Raw genomic sequence first — 13,145 nt, 5'->3', positions numbered from 1 at the left:
ATGATGGTTTAACAATGTTTTTGTGTAGTCGATGGTTACTTGTCAAATTAAAAGAAAATGTGTAGGGCCAACACTTCTAAACATTCAAAAATCTACACGACTAAAATTGCTTTCATGAGAAGTCAGAGGTGGCAACTTATGGGGGACATTATAAGAATAAGATGGATAAGATGGTCTAGAGAAGATTATTGACTGCTCCGGCAGCAGAAATAATCTAGTTTAAACTGACACACCCCGGGGTCAAGGGTAGAAGTCTAAGAGAACCACGGTCAATATTGACAAAAAACGTGTCTCCTACAATCAATCCTATGATCTTGTTTTACATTGAAAAATATAAAGAAAGAGGATTCTATCAATGATTCTTAGTAGGTGGGATAGATTTCATTGACTTGTCTTGACATGAACGATTTTATGTAGGCGAGGGAATTTGTATCAAAGTGGTACACACACCGCCTGAAGAAAGAAGTCTAATCCAAGTCTTAGGAGGAAGAATTAAAAACTCAACTGCTTTGTCGCATGAAAACTAATATTTTCTGCGAACAATTACAAATTGGGTTTTTGCATGCCTCTTGTGTACTTCCCATCCACTTGGGCTACACCCTTTCTGACTTCATTTAAAGTCTTATTATGATTTTTTTTTTTTTTTTTTTGACAAAAGCTTGCTTTTGTTTAGCATATTTATGAATAAAAAAGCTAGTAATTTATGTTTATCAAGTATCATGGAGGGCTATTTTTTTGTGCAATAGTAGAAGTCTTCAGTCTGTCAAGTAGAAGTGTGGGGGTTCAATTCTTGAGAACAACCACTTCATGCTAAAATGCTAAAGATAAGAACTGTATACAAATTCTTCAAGTAGGACCAACACTTTGAAATGCTCTAAGAATCAAATCCGATCCACCGGTCTAGTGGAATTTGATATTGGTTGCATGACCTCAGTTGATATGATAAACAAGGAAAAGTAATGTATAAACTATGCAAATTTGAAACACAAATACATACACGCACATTTTGGGTAAATCACGGGTATAACATATTTTTTTTTTTTTGCATAATAGGATGTTGTAATATAGTTAGAATGTAGGGAAGCGGAAGAAGGAGATGGTGGATGATATTGTGAGTTGGATATGATTGTAGAGGAAAGACCTTTAACCAAAGTGGAAAGATTGAGGAAGGAAGATATTTCTAGAGAGTTGGAGAGGATTATCCTTCTTGAAGATTCAAGAGAGTTGGAGGCAAAATTCAAGGGCCTTTTGGTTAAGAGCATATTCCAGTGGAAAATTCGCATAGAAGAAATAACTCTTTTGAATCTTTATTTGTCAACATGACTGTCTTTTGACTCTACAGAAATGAAGGAGCATATTGTGCATTTCTACATAGTTGTATTGTGAACAATATAATTAGAAACCAAAATTGGATGGCTTTTCGTTCATTTCCATTGATGCGGACGGAGGAGAGAAATTGGTTGGAAAGAGACTTTGAGGAGAGTGAAGTGTTGGGAGTGGTAAGAGAATTCAATGGGGATAAGGCCCCAAACCTGATAGATTTTCTATGGCTTTTTTTTTTCTTGAAGTGTTGGGAGGTACTAAAAGAGAATGTCATGGAAGTTTTAAGGAGTTTCATAGCTGAGGGAAGTTTCAGAAGAGCTTTAATGCTACTTTTGTTTCCCTAATCCCTAAGAAAGTTAGGGCGGTAGAGATTGAGGATTTCCGTTCCATTAGTTTAGTGGGTGATGTGTATAAAATTATTTCTAAAGTCTTGGTGAATAGTTTGAAATCGGTATTGGGAAAGATTGTTTCAAGTTCACAGAATACGTTTATCAGACGTAGACAAATCCTAGATTCTATCTTGGTGGCTAATGAATGTTTGGATAGTCGGATTGGATTGGAGAAGGCTTATGATCATATTAATTGGGAGTTTCTTTTACATTTGTTGACGAGATGTGGCTTTGGGGAGAGATGGTGAGATTGGATAGTGTATTGCATTTCTATGGTGCAGTTTTCCATTCTCATTAATGGTTCTCCTTTTGGCTTCTTTAGCAACTCGCGTGGATTAAGACAAGGGGATCCATTGTCTCCATTGTTGTTTGTGGTTGTTATGAAGGCACTGAGTAGGATGATGTCTTTTACTGTGGACAAGAGACTTTTATCAGGATTTTTGGTGGGGTCGAGGAATAATGAAGAGATTATAATGTCGCATTTATTGTTTGTAGATGATACTTTGATCTTTTGTGAGGCTAATTGTGAAAAACTTCGTCATCTGTGGTGTCTCTTATGTTTTGAAGTGGTGTTGGGGCTGAAGATTAATTTGTCCAAATCAGAGATAGTTCCTTTAGGTGATGTGGGTGATTTAGAGGGTTTGGCTAGTATTCTTGGGTGTAGAGTGGCTTCTTTGCCGATTAAGAATTTGGGTCTTACTTTGGGAGCTTATTACAAGGCTTCTACTATTCAGAATGGCATCGTTGAGAAAATGGAACCTTGTTTGGCAAGATGGAAGAGGCTTTATCTATCTAAGGGAGGTAGGTTGACTTTGATAAGAAGCACTCTTTCTAATTTGCCGAGATATTATTTGTCTCTCTTCCCTATTCGGGTAGACATGGCTAATAGACTTGAAAAACTTCAAAGGGATTTTTTATGGGGTTCACTTGGCGACGAGTTTAAGTTCCATTTATGAAGTGGTCGACAATTTGTACTTCAATCAAATCAGGAGGATTGGGGGTAAAAAAAAAATCGGATTCAATTTAATCAAGCTCTTTTGGAAAAGTGGTTTTGACAGTATGCTACGGAGAGGGAAGCTTTGTGGAGATCAATGGTGGAACCTAAGTATGGGAGTTTAAGGGGAGGATGGCGTTCTAAGGAAGATTGTATATTGTTTTCTGCTCAGATTATTGTGCAAAGTTTTCTTCCTCTGGTAGATGCTTAATGTTGCTTTTATATGTATACAAAGAATCAAGGAAACATTGCGAAGTGGCGAAAGAAAGAAGGAGACAAGGTCAGTTGTGTTCGATATAAGGTCTTAAATCTGCTAGTGTAACTACTTCTTGCTTCTGATTTGGTGGATAGAGAATAATTGCATTAAACGTCTTTTGATCATTTACTCAAACTGACAGATAGATGTGGGTGACGTAATATGTGAGATAGAGACAGACATAGCTACCCTTGAATTTGAAAGTCTTGAAGAGGGGTAATATTCTTTCCTTATGCTAGGTTTGTAGTTGTAGAGGTGATACTAAATATGAAAGTGACATAGCTCGTGTCTTAACATGGTATTTATTTACTTGTAGTCTAGATCACCAACATGTTTATTACTTCTTTGCATGTCTGCTCAATGTGAGGAGGACATTGACAATGTTGTTAAACTCAGATTCTGTGTCCATAATAGTGACTTTAATCAAGTTGAAATATATATAATCATGGCTTCAACCTTGAATTTACAACATTTGGTTCTAATGGTAGTGCCAGTTTTCTTACAATCTTTCTTGTTGATGAAAAATTTCCTGAATTGTTATGAATGAAGCTCTCTATAGGTTTCTTTTTACACTTTTGCTTACATTTTTAAGTGGAATGTTGGCTGTAGGTACTTGGCTAAGATATTAGCACCTGAAGGTTCAAAGGATGTAGCTGTGGGACAACCTATTGCAGTAACAGTAAGTGTGATAATGCTTGTACAGTTGTATAACTTGCTTTTCCCCTTAGCAACTTGCAGCTAATGGTATTATAGCTTGGTAGTAAGGCACCTGTAAGGGTGCAAATTGTCGCAGTCTGTACCTGTAAGGGCTGAGATTGTCGCGATCTAAGTTTTAATTTATCTTGTTGCCTTAAAAGAGAAAATTAATGTACAAGGTGCTATTAATTGATTAGTGGTTATAGTTTCTTCCAGCACGGTTACTTTATGGAAATTTTATACCCTAAACTATTTATTAGAATTCTAGCCACTTACACCATATGAAAACACTTCGTCCGTTGTTTTCAAGGTTGAGGATCCAGCTGATATTGAAACTGTAAAAAATAGTGCTAGCAGTGGTTTCGGAATCAAAGAGGAAATAACAACACATCATGATGATGGAAATGAAGCTAAAGCTCACAAAACAAGTGTTGCAAGGAGCAGTCCATCTGCAAAGTTGCTAATTACAGAATATGGATTGGATTCATCAACATTAAAGGCATCCGGTTCTCATGGTACGCTGCTGAAGGGGGATGTTTTAGCTGCAATTAAGGCAGGAAAAGGATCTTCAAAAGTCTCTTCATCTGAAGAGAAGGCACCTGCATCACCTCAAACCACGCTAAAAGCTTCTCCCATAGTTTCACCAGATACTAGATCTCACTTGAAGCAGTCAGATTCTTTCGAAAATCTTCCCAATAGTCAAATTCGCAAGGTATGTTAATGGTAATTAGATTTGAGCAATGTTCTTTCTGTTTATGGTGCCTTTTTCTGTCTTTTGGATCTTGGAAGATAGTTAAAGATACTACAATACTGCATTCGAGATTATTACTGATGCCCAATATATATCTGATGGTTTAACAATGTTTTTGTGTGGTTGATAGTTACTTGTCAAATTAAAAGAAAATGTGTAAGGCCAAGACTACTAAACATTCAAAAATCTACATGACTATAATGTAAGTTATGAGAAGTCAGAGGTGTTGGGGCTGAAGATTAATTTGTCCAAATCAGAGATAGTTCCTTTAGGTGATGTGGGTGATTTAGAGGGTTTGGCTAGTATTCTTGGGTGTAGAGTGGCTTCTTTGCCGATTAAGAATTTGGGTCTTACTTTGGGAGCTTATTACAAGGCTTCTACTATTCAGATTGGCATCATTGAGAAAATGGAACCTTGTTTGGCAAGATGGAAGAGGCTTTATCTATCCAAGGGAGGTAGGTTGACTTTGATAAGAAGCACTCTTTCTAATCTGCCGAGATATTATTTGGCTCTCTTCTAATAGACTTGAAAAACTTCAAAGGGATTTTTTATGGGGTGGACTTGGCGATGAGTTTAAGTTCCATTTATGAAGTGGTCGACAATTTGTACTTCAATCAAATCAGGAGGATTGGGGGTAAAAAAAATCTAATTCAATTTAATCGAGCTCTTTTGGAAAAGTGGTTGTGACGGTATGCTACGGAGAGGGAGGCTTTGTGGAGATCAGTGGTGGAACCTAAGTATGGGAGTTTAAGGGGAGGGTGGCGTTCTAAGGAGGTTGTGGGGCCCTTCAGAGTGGGAGTGTGGAAATGTATGAGGAGAGGGTGGGAAGTTTTATCTAAATTTGTTAGTTATGAGGTGGGAGATGGATCAAAGGTGAGGTTTTGGCATTACTTGTGGTGTGGGGATCAACCCTTTGAAGATTTCTTATCTGGACTTATTGAATATTGCATGTTGTAAATATGCATGGGCGGCGGATCATATGCAGTTCCAAAATAGATATTTTTATTGGAATATGTTCTTTACTAGACTAGTGCATGATTGGGAGGTGGAGGTGGTCTCTTATTTCTTTGAGCTGTTGTATTCTCAAGGAGTAAGGCAAGGAGGTGAGTATCGTAATTCTCTGGAGGTTTGAAGGTTGGCTCCTTTGTGTTTAATGTGGTGTATTTGGAGAGAGTAGAATGCAAGGAGCTTTGAAGATCGAGAGACTTCGTTGTTAGAGCTGTAAAATGTGTTGTTCTAATCGCTCTACACATAGATAGCAGCGTTCAATAGTCTGCTCGTTTCAAATATTTCCGAGTATTTGATTTTTTCTTGATCTTTTCCTCCATATTAGGAGGTTTCTCTTGTATACTTTCTGTGTATTAGGGTTGTGCTCCTCTACACTTTTATGAAATTAAATTACTTATAAAAAAAACATTTAAATTGAATTTTAGTCTAAATAGCGGGCTAATGATAGCAATACATTGAGCTTTGCAACCTCTGGCATTTAGACAATATTTTTGGCACCTATTTCTTTCCTTCCTTCTTTCATTGTTTTTCTTTCTCTCTCTCTCTTTCTTTTTTTCTTTTTTCTTTTTTTTCATTTCTTTTTTTTTTGGTTTGTGGTGTGTGTGTTCTTAACTTGCAATTGATAGTGAGTGGTGCTGAAAGACTGATTCTCTGTGGTCTACTCTATATTGTTATGTTGAAAAGTCTATAGTTTTTAATGTAGATTTATCTATATCTAAAATATTTATAATGTTTATTAGATGTTGTATTGGATCCTCTTCTTTCTCTTAGGAAGGAACTCAAAGGTATGTCATAAGCTTCGATCTGTTACTTCAGTTTCTTGGGCATATATATACTCTGGCAGATCATTCATTTTACTTCCTCAATTACAGAGCAGCATGATGTTAAAGTTTTAGTGAATGACATTGTCATCAAAGCTGTAGCAGAAGCCAATGGTAAAGACATATCACTTATCATATGGCTAGTAAAGTACTCTATACACGTATAATTGGTGGGGAGGTGTTTATTGTTGTCGGTAGTAGAGTCAATCCTGAAAATCAAATTTTACTTATTTAACATAGAAGCAAAATGGAGCATCTAAGAAAGGTTTGATGTCAGAGTCCTTTCGGAAAACATGCTGTGCCCCCAAACCCACATAGACGTATTTTCTGAATTATTCGCCCAAAAGGCAGTAAAAAATCCTGTTTTTTTTTTTTTTTTTTTTTCCTACTAGTACTTGTTAATTTTTGTGCTTTGCTATCCTAGTTTTCTACGTCCAACTATTGTTTGGTTTGGTTGATCTCAGAGTGAATGGCCAAAAAAATTCGTATACTTAAAATGATCTAATATGTCATGAATTTCCAGCCTTTCATTGCTTTATTTTTTGTCAGTAACTTTTCATGGAAGAAAAAAATGGTATACTTTATTTGGATAGGGTATTTCAGCTTTTGATCTGAACATAGTCAATGAACAATGAAAATGATTACCTTCAGTTACATCTGAACTGTCTTAATTAGATAGTCAATAGTGGATGTCAGCTTGATCTGAAGGTAGTCTTGAATAAGCAATGAAAATATTATTTTTAGTTGTACGGAATCCATGATAATCTCTTGAATAAGCAATGAAAATATTACTTTTTAGTCTTGAATAAGTCCTGTTCTTGGTGTTATTGTCATTTTCATGGAGTTAGTCACTTCTGTCTTTTCTATCATCCCAGAAAGCTTTAGCTTGTCATTAGTCCTTTGATTACTATGGACGTTCATTTCCACTACTGGCTTGTATTAGCAACATGCCCCCTTCTGGGAAATTGTATTGTAGATATATGTTTGAAATTCTGCAGCATACCTGTTTACTGATGTTCCTGTGTATTATTGTAGATATAAGGAGGAAGTTTTAGGTAAATATATTGTATGTTCCTTGATTGTTTTCAACTGTAACCTATTGCACAAGTTTCTTGTTTTAATTGTTATTTTATACTAGAACCGAATTACATATTCATTTTGTTAAAAGAATTAATTTTAAACTTTCCTTCTTAATCTTTATGCAGCATTTCGAACTTGGGAATGTTTCCGGTGGACAATTTTTGTGCAATAATAAACCCCCCCACAGGTTCTCTCTCTCTCTCTCTCTCTCTCTCTCTCTCTCTCTAAGGTGATCTAACTTTACTTATTTCTTTGTTTGGTCAATAACTTAAATAGTGATGATATTAGCTCTAGAATACAGAGACCCTCTAGTAAAATTATTTGATCTCTGTGTTAAAATTGATATTATTCTTTTCATTTTCAAATATTTAAGAGCACATAATTTTGGGTTGCTTTCAGCTCAAAATTTTCATTTTGAATTCGTAGCAAACAACTCTCTACCATTTTTTGAATGTAGCCTATCTAAATGAAAGATTGATGGGAATTTACACTGCCAAATCTATTTTTTTCCGTCATCTTCTTTTTTCATTTACAGATAATAGAAAATGGCTTTAAACAAGGATAGAAAATTGACACTGTAGTGCTCTACATTTAGTTGATGTTGCACGTTGTTGTTGTCTCTTATATAAATTTGTTCATTTCCTTCTCAGGCCGGTATCCTTGCTGTTGGTAGAGGCAACAAAGTTGTTGAACCAGTAATTGGAAGTGAAGGTAAAATATTTCTAGCTTTCTATACTAATAGTTTATGCTTCTAATACCAAATTAGATGACATGACTTATTTTTTACCCAAGAGTCGAGAGGCCTGCAGTTGTCACTAAAATGAACTTAACATTATCCACTGATCACCGTGTTTTTGATGGCAAAGTTGGAGGTACAATCTTTACTTTTCAACAAAGTTTGATATGAATCTTTTCAAATTCCAGATGGTGTTCAAGACCAATCAGCATCTCTTCTGGTTTAGGATGCTGCCTCATAAATGATTAATCTTGCAAACACTGTTTTACACAGTGGACAATAGTAACTATTTCACTTTCTTCTCAAGCCTTCTGGTCTTGTAGTCATGTTAATTTTGAACAATCATGAGCTGAGGCCTTAGCAGAGAGTTGGCTACCAAGTTGCCCCTACATTGGGTGACGGGCCATGTTCTTCCTTGAATGTGTCATGATGCCGTTGGTGACAAATGACGTTCTTCCTTGAATGTGACATGATGTCATTGTTGAATGACAGTGCATGGAGTATCTAAACCCTTGCTGAGATTGGCCGTCAGTGAAGCTCAGACTTGAAATATGCACTACTTTCTAATTGTCTTGCTTATTGCACATTCAAGTGATTTTCTATATAAGCAGTCAAAAGGCCACCTGGAGGGCCATGATAACATAGTTCCATTCCCATTTATATTAGGGATAATTGCACCGTTGGTCCCTGTGGTATACCATAATTATTTTTCACTCCCTATGGTTTAAAAAGTTCATGGGAGGTCCTCGTGATATGCAATAATTACAAATCGATCCCTGACGTTAAATTCTGTTAAATTTTTTAACAGATTCCGTCAAATGCCACGTCAGCGACACGTGTAGGCCATATGATGGCGACACGTGTCTACCGTAATAAAAATATATAAATTTATTAAAAAATAAATAAAAATACTTATTTTTTTTAAAAAAATAAAAAATAAAAAACAAAACAAAAAAGACCTAAAAGAGCCGGCCACCCCTTTGGGGGTGGCCCGATGGCCACCCTAGGCCACTGGGGGTGGCCGGCCCCTTCATTCAGTTTTTTTTTTTTTTTTTTTTTTTTTTTTTTTTTTTTTAAAATAAGTATTTTTATTTTTTTAAAAAAATTATATTTTTTTTATTACAGTGGACACGTGTCGCCAATAAGATGGCAACACGTGTCGCTGACGTGGCATTTGACGGAATCTGTTAAAAAATTTAACAGAATTTGACGCCAGGGATCGATTTGTAATTATTGCATATCACGAGGACCTCCTATGAACTTTTTAAACCATAGGGAGTGAAAAATAATTATGGTATACCACAGGGACCAACGGTGCAATTATCCCTTTATATTATATGACTACTTGCTTCTCAGGTTAACACTATTTTATCCTACAGGTGCATTCCTCTCAGCTTTGAGTTCAAACTTTAGTGATATCTGAAGACTTCTTTTGTAATAACATGAGAGAAGCCCCGAATAAACCTATTGGGACTACCCTGAGATCAACCATGGTGGAGGATGTAATTCAAAATTTAGTCAGAATTTTTCAGATTAGTATGTAATTTTCTTCTTGGAGTAGCCCTCCATTTTACCATCTTGCTTACGGTATTTTTTGTTGGTTCCTTGAACCCAACCTCCCCATAGAGAACCAAATTGTTGAGGTGCATAAGCCATGAGGTTTTGCACGATTTTCAGGTTTCTAATGTTTTGAGGTTTAAGACAATTGCGTTGAGGTTTTCTGGACAAGAAAACACAACTGTTACAAGATTCTGATTTTTTTCATCAAACACAATGATGTAGCTATATGCTCCATTTGTCAGAATAATGATGTATAAAAAAAAAAAAAAACTACGGAAAATAAGCATCTTTATCAATGAATTAATTCTTGTATGTGCAGCATTTAATAATTTTTTTGCCTGCCATTATTGATTGTTGTTGATGGTGATGTTGGTGAAATGTTCATTGTATTGCCCGTCTATGTAGTTCCCTAAATGAGACCAAAGCTTGATCTCAATCTTCGTACGTTGGTTGCAGAGCATAGTGATATATTACGATCTTAAGTGTACAAACTTCCAAGTCCCCCCACATATGGGTTGCACGGTACACTTTTATGTTACAAAAGATTAAGCAAATAAATAAAGTAGTTGATGAACTAGGGCTTGATTGGTTAGACCTGAGATGTTTTTATCTTTTTGTCAGCCACGACCTATTGTGCAGGTCATCAAAATATAAGCAAAAAGAGTTCAAAATTGCAACAAGCAGCATAACTGCACACAAGCTAAACAAATAAGAAACTAAACAAGAAAAACAGAACGTTTCCTAAAACCGTACATTGTATCAAAACAACCCAGATTCAAAGGCACTATTCTATGCATTCAAAAACAGCTTCTTAGGATTAAATCTATGACCCCATTGTGGGCTCTAAAATAAAGGGGAAAAAAAGAAAGAAGGAAAAACGCATTTGCCTCTTAAGAATTCAGGAGAAATATAAGATGCGATTCCAGTGTCCTAAACAAGCTTTATCAGAATATTTTTGCTAATTACAATACTGTTTCCATTCTAGAGCTAACCTTGACAACAAGTGGTTCATACCACTGAGGGCCAAACCCAGCAGCTTCTCTTGCTTCCTCATTGAAAGGTGGTTTCAATGGTCCCCTGAAGTATGTCCTCACCATCGAGTGGAACTTCTGAATTGCTTCATTTTCCTCTAGCTTTTTTTCACTTTCTCCTGATCCACCTGGAGATGCCATGCTGCCCTGATCCCAAGTAGGATTTTTAGCTCTCAGGCAAAGATACTTAAACCATTTAACGCCAGCAGCACAATGGGTAATTTCTTCTGGGTAAACCATTCTCTCTAGTAAATCTGTTGTCTCATTATCACCTCCATTGCGAAACCGAGAAATGGTTGTGGGCAGCACATCAAGTCCTCTTGCCTGTGTTCAAACTCAAATTTGTTATGATTTATAAAACATCATTCACTGATGGAACATTTGAACATAGAAAAAGGGTGTACTCCAATGTTGCATTAAAACTAAATGAGCCCACACTATGTACAAGCCTAGTGAAAGGATAAATATTTGGAGAAGTTCAAGAAAATGGAGCCATCTCCACAAATGGTAGGTAGGATCAATTCATCTCAAAAATCCCAAACCAAGTTGCATGATTTGTAACTATGGCTCCATTTCTTCAATGCCTGCAATCAGGATTATGGATTTTTACTCGTAGATGTATGTGAACAAAAAAAAAAATCAATTTCCATATGCTTTAAAGAGCAATAATGATAGCCTAAGTTCATTAATTAGAAACTAAATTTGTGAAAACTAGATCCTTCTAAACGAAAGATATAGCTTGACTCCACCAGGTGATGACTCAAAGGTGATATATGTTGTAATGAAAAATTTAAACCATGTTGGTCCAAATGAATTCATTTTAAAATAAGAAAGTTGGTAAGGAAAAAACACCTCATGGACACAATGCTCAACTGCCAGACGTGCTAAGAGATAATTGGAAGTACCAGTAGCAGAGTCCCAGAGGCCTTCGTGAGCTGGTAATGCTCCATAAAAAGAACTCAGCTCCTCTAGCCGTTCTGCAAGGAGAGTGACGTGTCGGCCCTCATCCTGAGCCACCTTAACAAAATCGGTGAAGAAGTCTCTTGGCATTGTAGCTTGCTTACCAAAGCGAGCTATTATATCCTATAAAATTATAGATTTACATGACAGATAAATAAGAGACAACACAAGAGACAGATACAACAAGAAATTAATGCATCTACAAGAGAATAGATGATGTGCATGAACATGTATATGAATAAATGAGGCGTGGTTGCCTCACATTCACTTTTGACATGTAAAAACAAAATGAATATGAAGGAGAAGGAGAAGGAAAAAAAAAAAAAAAAAAAAGAGTTTGCAATTGTAAAGCTATGTTTTGAATATATTAGAGTTTCAGATACCATAGAATTCCATATTGGATAAAAACAATAGAAGTGAGTGATTAATCTTGTATTGTTGGGTCCAAAGTAGATTTAATTATTTTTGTGTAAGTTGGTGTCTCAAAATGTTGTATCAAAATCCAAACTTGGAATCCTTCAAAGTTTCTTAATATGTTACTCTTGACCCATGGCCAAGGAAGTTTTTTGGCCTTCATGGCCGTAGAGCGAGGAGAGGCCATCTAAAATTTTCTTCTTTTCTTTTTTTGAATTTTTCGGAGTACTAAATTCGTTTGATAAAACTTTTTAAATGATTTTTTTGCTTTTTTATGAAAAAGAGTTTTAATATGACATAAAAATAAAAGTAATTTTTAAATGTTTTGTATTTAGAGTTATTTGTCGATGCTTTAACTTTTTTTCCTAAAAAGCAAAAATAAACCCAAAAAGGATTGTCCAACAAAGCATGTATTTTCCAAACAATCTGTTAGAAAAATGAACATAATAAGGATGGAATGGGAATCGCATATTATTATTATTGTTATTTTTTCTATTCAATAAGGGAAAAGGGGAAGAGGATGGTGTTAGTACAGTTTCCGGTATGGTGACGTGTCGACTGTTGATTAGTCTTTCTTCTAGATCGGCCTGCCTCGAAACCTGCAAAATAACAAACGCCTAGTCGGGATGCCTAAGTCAGTTCAAACTAATTTTTTGGATATATCGATAATCTCAAAAGTTCAGAGAATTTATGTATCAAATACCTAGCGTAGTAGTCTTATTTATAGGCTTACGATTGCGTTACAGACCTACTGGGACTCTTGAAACCCAATTGGGCTAGGAGTTTGAGTCCCAGTTAGTTCGAATCGCAACCTTATCTTCAGGAGATTTGAATAAGGCAACAAAGTCCAAGTTGGATAGCACTCTGCTTCTTCAATCCTTATTCTATTCCATTACGGCCTTATCCCACTAATTATAGGATAAGGATTAGCCTCTAAGCTTCCTGGACACGGGCCTTATCTCATTGTGTAGCGTTCTAGCTTCAGGGATGAACTCATGCCAGTGTTATGTTAACATTTAATCACTTATTAATCAAATTTAAAGCCAAGTTTAAGAAGATACTTCCGAGACGGTTGTAGCGTGCTTCAACCAATCCTCTTTAGGAGATCTTGGGATATATCACCCCG

At 36.0% G+C, this 13,145-nt stretch overlaps 1 pseudogene; it reads left to right on the top strand.

Moving 5' to 3' along the window:
* The window catches only part of LOC133879069 (dihydrolipoyllysine-residue acetyltransferase component 1 of pyruvate dehydrogenase complex, mitochondrial-like), a 39,545-nt pseudogene that overhangs the window by 3,126 nt on the left and 23,274 nt on the right, over positions 1–13,145 (top strand).

The sequence above is a fragment of the Alnus glutinosa genome, chromosome 10 (genome assembly GCF_958979055.1).
Source record: "Alnus glutinosa chromosome 10, dhAlnGlut1.1, whole genome shotgun sequence".
NCBI lineage: Eukaryota > Viridiplantae > Streptophyta > Magnoliopsida > Fagales > Betulaceae > Alnus > Alnus glutinosa.
Note: the sequence above shows the minus strand (reverse complement) of the source record. Positions and strands in the feature narration are given on the sequence as shown.